Source organism: Macaca fascicularis, chromosome 1 (genome assembly GCF_037993035.2).
Source record: "Macaca fascicularis isolate 582-1 chromosome 1, T2T-MFA8v1.1".
In the NCBI taxonomy this organism is placed as follows: Eukaryota; Metazoa; Chordata; class Mammalia; order Primates; family Cercopithecidae; genus Macaca; species Macaca fascicularis.
Window position 1 is genome coordinate 192,042,940 of NC_088375.1, and position 10,368 is coordinate 192,053,307.

General features: G+C 41.9%; 1 protein-coding gene across 1 annotated transcript in view; it reads right to left on the minus strand.

Moving 5' to 3' along the window:
• The window catches only part of ERMAP (erythroblast membrane associated protein (Scianna blood group)), a 35,108-nt gene that overhangs the window by 24,473 nt on the left and 267 nt on the right, over positions 1-10,368 (minus strand). The gene's annotated exons all lie outside the window — the stretch shown is intronic.

Genomic DNA, 10,368 nt, shown 5'->3' on the forward strand with positions numbered 1-10,368 from the left:
AAATAGCTGCAGACATAGATAAAGATATCACTCTTAACCATAATCCCAGAATCTAGTAATAATCACTATAATTTTTTTGGTCTGTATGCTTCCTGACTTAAAGAGGGAGACAGAGCTCTGGATTTCCAGTTAAATAAACATGGCTCATTGAACACAAATGCTTATCTCTGTTACCTCCCAAAATGAACTAAAATGACAATCTTGGAGTGCAAAAGGAAAAGCCTATAAGGACAAACTGTGCAATAGAGACGTCAATACATGTTTTTAATGAAGGAAAGCAGAGGGCTGACTAGTAACAGATCTAGGAAAAACTGAATTCTAACCCAGGTGCCTGCAGAGCGAGGCAGGATTGGGGGAAACATCAGGTAAAGGGTTCCTGACATCAACCCTTGACATCAGCAAGAAGAAAGCTGATTCTCAACTGCGAACCTTCCAGGCTTGAGATGGGAGGGACCAGGGCCTGGCTCTACCTTATGGGGTTGTTGTAAGGATTCAATTAGCTAAAACATGCAAAATACTTCAACATGCAAAATACTTAAAATAGGGGCTGATACTCAATGGTATCTGTTATTGTCTGAGTTTTCCTCCAACTTGAAAGCCAGAGATCAAAATAAACAACAGAGACAATCTAGGAAACAGAAGAAAACAGCAGAAAATTACAACTGGAATCCTCAGAAATATGAAATAAGAGAAGATCCTGAATCCACAACGTAAGAGCAAGAGGCTACCCAAAAGGAAAGTCAGGGATCAAAGAAAAACTCTTGGAAATTAACATTTTTGTAGCAGAAATGAAAAAATTCAATAGAAGAACCAGGAAATAAAGCTCAGGAAAATCTCTTGTAAAGCAGAATAAACAAAACCAGGAAATGGAACATGAAGAAAAATTTAAAAACAGGGAAACTGACTGGGTGTGGCAGCTCATGCCTGTAATCCAAGCACTTTGGGAGGCTGAGAGACAGGAGGATCACTTGAAACCAGGAGTTCAAGACCAGCCTGACCAACATAGGGAGACCCTGTCTCTATTTGTTTAAAAAAAAAAAAAAAAAGAGAAACTGATCACAGAGAAAGTTTCCCAGAATTGAAGACTATGTTTCCTCATTGAAAGGGGCCACTGAGTGCTTGGCATAATGAATGAAAAATACTTACAAGATGGTTTATTATGAACGTTCAGAACATCAAGGATAAAGGAGAAAAATATCCTAAAAGCTTCCAAAAACAAATTAACAAACAAAATATACGGGAAGTAACAGAAGTCAGAATAAATTAGTCTCCTCAAGAGTAGCCACATGAGAAGCTAGATGACAATGAATCAATGCCGTTAAACTTCTGAGGGAAAATAATATCCAACGTGGAAATCTGTCACTCAAGGATGAAAGAAAATAAAGTCATTTTTAGACAAGCAAGGACTCAAAAATTCACCTTCCATGAATCCCTTCTGGGGAGTTAGTGGAGAATGTACTCCTCCAAAATGAGAGAATAAACCAAGAACAGAAAAACATAAGCTCCAGTGAACAGGGCATTTGGCACAGAAGAAACAAGAAGAGAATCCCCAGAATGTGGTTAGGTTCCTAATCCCAGGATGAGAGCTGTGAAGCAAGGCCAAGCAGAGGAGTTTGGAGCAGAGAATGAGTCTAAGGAGGGATGTTGCCAAGAAAAAAATAAAAAAGACACTGGTAAATGACCTGGTTCATGTGACCAGACCAAGAGATATTTTATAGCTCTAATGGAGAGTTTGTGAAAGAGTTAAAAATAGATGCATAGACAGCTGGGTATAGTGCCTCACATCTGTAGTGCCAGCTACCCAGGGGCTGAAGCGGGAGGATCCCTTGAGCCCATCTCTAAAAATAAAAAATAAACAATGGATGCATAGATCATTAAGCAAATAAAAAATAGACAATTTTTGACTCTAGAAAAAATGTTATTCAATGAAGTGAATATAATCTTAGTATGGTATACACTTCAACTGTAAAAATATTCTAGTTATATTACTATAAACTCTTGCTAGTCATTCAACAAACCAAGAAATTCTGCAGACTGGCCAAGAGTCCACTGGTAGACACAAAAGAGACAGACAAAGCATAAACTCATGGAAAGAACAGAGAGGGGACTTTGATAAGTAGTGTTGGGAACAGGCCCCTCAAAATCTGGCCATAAACTGGCCCCAAAACTGGCCATAAACAAAATCTCTGCAGCCATGTAACATGTTCATAAGGGCCCTAACACCCACGCTGGAAGGTTGTGGGTTTACGGGAATGAGGGCAAGCAACACCTGGCCAGTCCAGGGCAGAAAACCCCTTAAAGGCATTCTTAAGCCACAAACAATAGCATGAGCGATCTGTGCCTTAAGGGCATGTTCCTGCTGCAGTTAACTAGCTCAACCTATTCCTTTAATTCAGCCCATCCCTCCGTTTCCCTTAAGGAATACTTTTAGTTAATTTAATATCTATAGAAACAATGCTAATGACTGGTTTGCTGTTAATAAGTATGTGGGTAAATCTCTGTTGGGGCTGTCAGCTCTGAAGGCTGTGAGACCCCTGATTTCCCACTTCACACCTCTATATTTCTGTGTGTGTGTCCTTAATTCGTCTAGCACTGCTGGGTTAGGGTCTCCCCGACTGAGCTGATCTCGGCAAGTGGCATCCATTCATAGGGGCTCAAATCCAGGTCGAAGGGTCGCTGGAGCACCGGTTGGAACGGAAAACTAGCTGGAGGACACCCGAGTACTCTTAAAGCAATCCCCGTGGTGAGTAAGAAGGGGAGCTCGGAAGCGTCAGGGTAACAATGCGACAGGTATGGGGTCTGGTTCGTTTCACCTTGGAACTTTTTCACACTGATAATGAGGAGGAACAAGAGTATAGCAAAGTAACAGAAGAGGTTACAGAGCATGTTTATTTGCCAGCTAAAGCTAAAGCAGCAAAGGAAGGAGAGGTTCATCCCTACCCTTCTGCACCCCCCTCCTTATTATTTTGAAGAAAATGACCCTCCAGATCTTTTTTTCCGGAGGACGCCGGGCAAAAAGTAGTTGCCCAAGTGACTATTTGAGCAGTGCCTCGAGCGACGGTTCTTAGTTCTATGCAGGCAGGAATCCCGCAAGCTAGACTAGACGGTGATTTAGAGGCTTGGCAGTTCCCTGTTACACCCCACAGATCAACAGGGAAATATTATAGCTACATTTTAGCCTTTTCCTTTTAAATTACTCAAAGAATTAAAACAAGCAGTAAGTCAGTATGGATCAGGTTCTCCTTTTGTAATGGGACTGTTAAAGAATGTTACTGTTTCCAGTCAGATGATTCCTACTGACTGGGATGCTCTTACTTGAGCTTGTCTAACTCCTGCTCAGTTCTTACAATTTAAAACTTGGTGGGCAGATGAAGCTTCCATTCAGGCTGCTCGCAATGCCCAGACCCAATCTCAAATTAATATAACTGCAGACCAACTTTTGGGGGTTGGCGGCTAGGCTGGTTTAGATGCATAACTGGTCATGCAGGATGATGCCATAGAACAGTTTAGAGGAGTGTGCGTTAGAGCTTGGGAAAAAATCACTTCAGGTGGGGAACAATACCCTTCCTTTAGTGCTATAAAACAGGGACCTAGAGAACCATAGGTTGATTTTATAGCTCGGTTACAGGAGTCTCTTAAAAAGATGATTGCAGATTCGGCTGCTCAGGATACAGTGCTGCAGTTATTAGCTTTTGACAATGCTAATCCCGATTGCCAGGCTGCTCTGCAACCTATCAGAGGGAAAGCACATTTAGTTGATTATATCAAGGCCTGTGATGGTATGGGAGGTAATCTGCATAAAGCTACTTTGTCGGCACAGGCAATGGCAGGACTGAGAGTGGATAAAGGAAATACTCCATTTCTTGGAGCTTGTTTTAACTGTGGAAAGCATGGTCATACTAAAAAAAAACGTAGAAAAAATCAGCAAGTCAGGCTGCCAGATAGGGGAAAAAAGAAAACTCTTAAGCCTGAAATATGTCCAAAATGTTAAAAAGTAAAACACTGAGCTAATCATATCACTCTAAGTTTGATAAAGAAGGGAACCCGATTTCGGGAAATGCCATGAGGGGCCTGTTCCGGGCCCCGTTCTAAACCAGGGCATTTCCAGCTCAGGCCATTCCCTCGCCCCTGTACAATGTCTGTCCCCCGCCACAGCCGGTAGTGCCACAGTAGATTAAGGCTGCACAAAGGCTGTGAGCCTTCTGCCTGGGGAACCCCTGTAAAAGGTCCCAGTAGGAGTCTGTGGACCCTTGCCAGCAGGTACAATAGGATTACTTTTAGGAAGGTCTACTTTGAGTTTAAAAGGGGTACAAATACATACAGGAATCATTGATTCTGATTACAATGGGGAAATTCAAATTGCTATATCTACTTCTGTTCCCTGGAAAGCAGAGCCAGGAGAGCACATAGCACAGCACCTGACTGTGCCGTATGTGGGAATGGGAAAAAGTGAAATTAAATGAACAGGAGGATTTGGAAGCACAGATAAACAAGGCAAAGCAGCTTATTGGGTAAATCAAATTACTGATAAACGTCCTACCCGTGAAATAACTATTCAAGGAAAGAAATTTAAAGGTTTGATAGATACAGGAGTGGATATTTCAATAATTTCTCTACCACACTGGCTGTCCGCATGACCAATTCAACCCGCTCAATTTAACATAGTTGGAGTTGGTAAAGCCCCTGAAATATATCAAAGTAGTTACATTTTGCATTGTGAGAGGCCCGATGGACAACCTGGGACTATTCAACCAATTATAACGTCTGTACCTATAAATTTATGGGGAAGAGATTTATTACAACAATGGGGAGCACAAGTTCTAATTTTGGAACAATTACATAGCCCTCATAGTCAACATATGATGCATCAAATGGAGTATGTCCCTGGTATGGGACTAGAAAAAAATTTGCAAGGTTTGAAAGAACCGCTTCAAGAGGAAAAACAAAGTTCCCAGCAAAGATTAAGAAATAATTTTTAATGGCGGCCATTGTTAAGCCTCTAGAACCTATACCTTTAAAATGGTTAACAGATAAGACAATTTGGATAGAACAATGGCCGCTAAGTAAAGAAAAACTGGAGGCTTTAGAGAAATTAGTTGCTGAACAATTGGAAAATGGGCACATAGCTCCAACATTTTCCCCCTGAATTCTCCAGTTTCCCTAATTAAGAAAAAGTCAGGTAAATGGAGAATGTTAACTGATTTAAGAGCCATCAATTCAGTTATACAATCTGTGGGAGCATTACAGCCAGGATTGCCTTCTACTGCTGTAATTCCAAAACATTGGCCTTTAATAGTTAAATTGGCCTAAATAAATTTTAAAAACTCTTTCTTTAGCTGAGCAAGACTGTGAACGGTTTGCATTTACAATACCCGCAGTAAACAACCTGCAACCCACTAAGCGTTTTCATTGTTTTACAGATGGATCTAGTAATGGTAAAACTTCTTATTCTGGCTCGAAAAGTAAAGTTTTCCAGACGTCCTACATTCAGCTCAAAAAGCGGAGCTTGTAGCTGTAATTGAGGTATTGACTGCTTTTGATATGCCTATTAATGTGATTTCTGATTCTTCATACGTGGTTAATTACACAGTTAATTGTGTAATTCACACAGTTAATAGAAAATGCTCAGTTACGATTTCATACAAACAATTGATGACTTTATTTACCCAATTGCCAACAGCAGTTAGGAGTAGAATGCGTCCTTTTTACATTACTCACATTAGCGCTCATACACCTCTTCCAGGACCTTTGACTGAAGGGAATCAAATGGCTGATCACCTAGTTGCTAATGCAATATCTAATGCTAGACACTTTCACAATTTAACCCATGTTATTGCCTCTGCTCTCAAACGCAGATACAGCATTACAGCATTACCTGGAAAGAAGCTAAAGCTATTATCCAGAGATGCCCAACTTGACAAATTGTACATTCCTCATCTTTTACAGGAGGAGTTAATCCTCAAGGACTGGAACCTAACTCTATTTGGCAAATGGATGTCACGTATGTTCCCTCGTTTAGGAGACTAGCTTATGTACATGTATGTGTGGACACCTTTTCTCACTTTGTCTGGGCTACATGCCAAACAGGAGAGTCTTCTGCCTGTGTTAAATGTCATCTTTTGCAGTGTTTTGCAGTGATGGGCATTCCAGCTTCTATTAAAACAGATAATGCCCCAGGCTATACTAGCGAAGCTCTAGCTACATTTTTCTCTATGTGGAATATTAAACACATTACTGGTGTCCCATACAATTCTCAAGGGCAAGCCATAGTGGAAAGAATGAATCTCTCCCTGAAACAGCAGTTGCAAAAGCAGAAAGGGAGAGACAGAGAATATGGAAACCCACAGATGTAACTGAACCTAGCATTATTAACTTTAAATTTTTTGAATCTGCCCAAAGGCCAGATGTTATCAGCAGCTGAACAGCATCTACAGAAAGCAGCTGCAAAGACAGAAACAGAACAACTGATTTGGTGGAGAGATCCAATAATAAAAAGTTAGGAAATAGGTAAAATAATAACTTAGGGTAGAGGTTATGCTTGTATTTCTCCAGGCCAAAATCAACAGCCGATTTGGATACCATCAAGACACCTGAAACCTTATTATGAGCCAGATGCTGAGGAAGAGACTCCGGGAGGATCCCGAGTACCCCCCAGTTGCAGCCATGTCGAGACTGGAGCTGAGGAGGAACCCAACTGTCACGAGCAACACCCGTCGAACACAGCCACCCACCTGGGGACAGATCAAGAAGCTGTCACAGATGGTGGAAGAAAACCTGAGGAAAGCAGGACAACCAGTCACAATGAATAATTTAATGGTAGCTATGATAGCAGTTATCACCACTGCTGTGAGTATTCCTTCAATAACGGCTGGTAATAATGCCTGGATACAACCACTATGACACAGTTACACATGCTTTCTGATCTCAGGATTTACCATAATAAATCTGCTCCTATAATTGAGGCATACCACGCTCAAAAACCTATTTGTGAACAGGATTGGACCCAGTTTGAAGAAATGAACGTACTTGTCTAGGAAGATTGCTTTGCAGCACGGGCAGAGGTGCTGCACAACGATTCCTATGGAATCATTATTAATTGGTCCCCCAAGGGGATGTTTAGCTTGAATTGCACCTCTCAGTCTGCGTGCCACAGTCATACTATGTTCAGATGATCTGAACAAAACGGTCAGATGGTAGAAATGATAAGAAGTATGGCAAATGTTCCTATTATCTGGAACCATGGCGATATAGTGGCACCTCAACCTCAAATGATATGGCCCGCTCTAGGAGCTTAACATAAGGATTTAAAATGAAAAGAACAAATATTTAAAGCATCCCAGGCACACCTGACCTTAATTCCAGGAACTGGAGTGCTTAAAGGAGTTGAAAATGGATAAAAATACTTGGAAGCTCTGTGATTTCAGTGATGATTGTGTTTTTAATTTACGTTGTCTTTGTATAGTCTGCAGATGCGGATCCCGACTCCTGCGAGAAGTAGGACTTTGTCACTGTGACAAAGTTGCCCTTGCTTTTATCCCTTTGCAAATCAAAGAAGGGAGACATGTTGGGAACAGGCCCGCAAAAATCTGGCCATAAACTGGCCCCAAAACTGGCCATAAACAAAATCTCTGCAGCCATGTAACATGTTCATAATGGCCCTAACGCCCACGCTGGAAGGTTGTGGGTTTACGGGAATGAGGGCAAGGAACACCTGGCCAGCTCAGGGCGGAAAGCCCCTTAAAGGCATTCTTAAGCCACAAACAATAGCATGAGCGATCTGTGCCTTAAGGGCATGTTCCTGCTGCAGTTAACTAGCTCAACCTATTCCTTTAATTCAGCCCATCCCTCCGTTTCCCATAAGGGATACTTTTAGTTAATTTAATATCTATAGAAACAAAGCTAATGACTGGTTTGCTGTTAATAAATATGTGAGTAAATCTCTGTTTGAGGCTGCCAGCTCTGAAGGCTGTGAGACCCCTGATTTCCCACGTCACACCTCTATATTTCTGTGTGTGTGTGTCTTTAATTCCTCTAGTGCCACTGGGTTAGGGTCTCCCCGACTGAGCTGGTCTCGGCAGTTCAGCCTCAACTTTCACTCCCTCCTGGCTCCAACCTTCACCTTCCCGATAAAGAATGAATCCCAAACTAGTATCTCCAGTTCTGTGCTTTTCTGGAGTCTTGTAATTGCTCAGTGGACAATTCTTGCCTATTGCCACTTGAAGCATAACCTATCTCTTTCTCTCTCTAGGTCCCTCTCTGTGCGCACACGTGCACACACACACACACACATACACACACACTCCTAACTTATCCTCTTTCTCACCCTTTCCCAAACCAACTTATCAACTTTTCCACTTTCAGCAGTGCCTCAATGGCACCACTACTTTTCCAGTCTTCCATGTGGCTTTTCCACTCCTCCATTCCCTATAGCTGGTCTGTTTTTAGCTGGCTTTTTTTTTTTTTTTTTTTTTTTTGAGACGGAGTCTCGCTCTGCCGCCCAGGCTGGAGTGCAGTGGCCGGATCTCAGCTCACTGCAAGCTCTGCCTCCCGGGTTCACACCATTCTCCTGCCTCAGCCTCCAGAGTAGTTGGGACTACAGGCGCCCGCCACCGCGCCCGGCTAGTTTTTTGTATTTTTTAGTAGAGACGGGGTTTCACCGTGTTAGCCAGGATGGTCTCGATCTCCTGACCTCGTGATCCGCCCGTCTCGGCCTCCCAAAGTGCTGGGATTACAGGCTTGAGCCACCGCTCCCGGCTAGCTGGCTTTTTAAAGGCTTCTAAAGGTCCTGCCCTGTCTCCAGCTGTAATCTAGTTCATAGCTTATATGAACGTTATAAACTATACCATGTGACACAAATGTGAAATACCAGTACTACATCAAGATTTCTGAAACAGACTCTGGCTTGGTTACTTTTATTAATAATAATCGAATCAGCATTTGTATAGGGTTTTTAAAAAGACATTTATTATACTTTCCTCTGATTGCTAAAGTATGAACGTTTACTGTAGAAATTCTGGGAAAGCTGGGCGCAATTGCTCACATCTGTAATCCCAGCACTCTGGGAGGCTGAGGCAGGAGTATCACTTGAGCTCAGGATTTCCAGATCACCCTGGGAAACATAGTGAGACCCCGTCTCTACAAAAAAATTAAAAACATTAGCCAGGCATGATGGTGTGTGCCTGTAGTCCCAGATACTTTGGAAGCTGAAGTGGGAGAATTGCTTGAGCCCAGGTTACAGTGACTCATGATCACACCACTGCACTCCAGCCTGAGTGACAGAGCAAGACCCCATCTATTTTTTAAATATTAAATAAATAAAAAATAAACATTTTGCAGCAGATCTCTAGAACTTTTTCACCTTACAAACCTAAAATTCTACGTCCTTTAACAATTCCTCTTTTCCCTCTCTCCTAGCCACTGGCAGTCACCATTCTACTTTCTGTTTCTTAGACTTTGACTGCTTTAGATACTTCATATGAATGGAAACATGCAGTATTTGTCTTTTTGGGGGGTTGTGTTTTAAGGCTTTTGATACCTAGTACTAAACTGACCTCCAGAAAGGCTGTCAACGATTTACAGTTTGACTGGAAGTGTGTGTCCATCTGGGCTGAGTTCATTGCTTGCTTAGCATCTATCAATTGTTTCAATTCTTGCCATTTTGATAGAGGAACAAATAGTGGACCCAAACATGGTTTTACTTTGGATAAGGCCATTGTCCTATGAATCCTGGCTGAAATACTTGCTCCAGCACTTAGGAGCTGTGTGACCCGGGACAACTCACTAAACTTTTCAGTGCTTCTGTTCCCTTATGTGTAAATGGAGATAATAATATACACATATACATTCTAGACATTTATTATGAGGAGTTAATAAATGTGAAGCTGTAAGAACAGTGCCTGGAATATAGTATGCCCAAATGTAAGGTAGCTATTGTCATTTTTGTCAATCCTTGCTAATGTGATACATTGAAAATGACAGTCAGCTATTTTAATTTACATCTCCTTCGTAATCAGTTGAACGTGAATATTCTCTGTATTTATACTGGCTATTGGTACTTCTGTCAAGATTTCCTTTTTCAAAGCACTGCGGCAAACGGGATCTCATTTGATCCTCCCAATAAACTCATGAATGAAGAAGGTGGCAATCACCAATCCCCACTTTTCGAATTAAGAAATTGAGGCTCGGAATTCGAATTCTGAGCAATTCCAATTCCAGGATTCAGATCTCACCCTCTAAAAGCTAGCAGCTGTTGCATAAAATATAACGGTGAAAAAGCTTTTGTTAACAGTAACCACCACCCACCCACCCCGCCCTGGCTCCGCCCCTGCCCCGCCCCTCCCTCTACGTGATTTTCCAGCTATCCTTTCC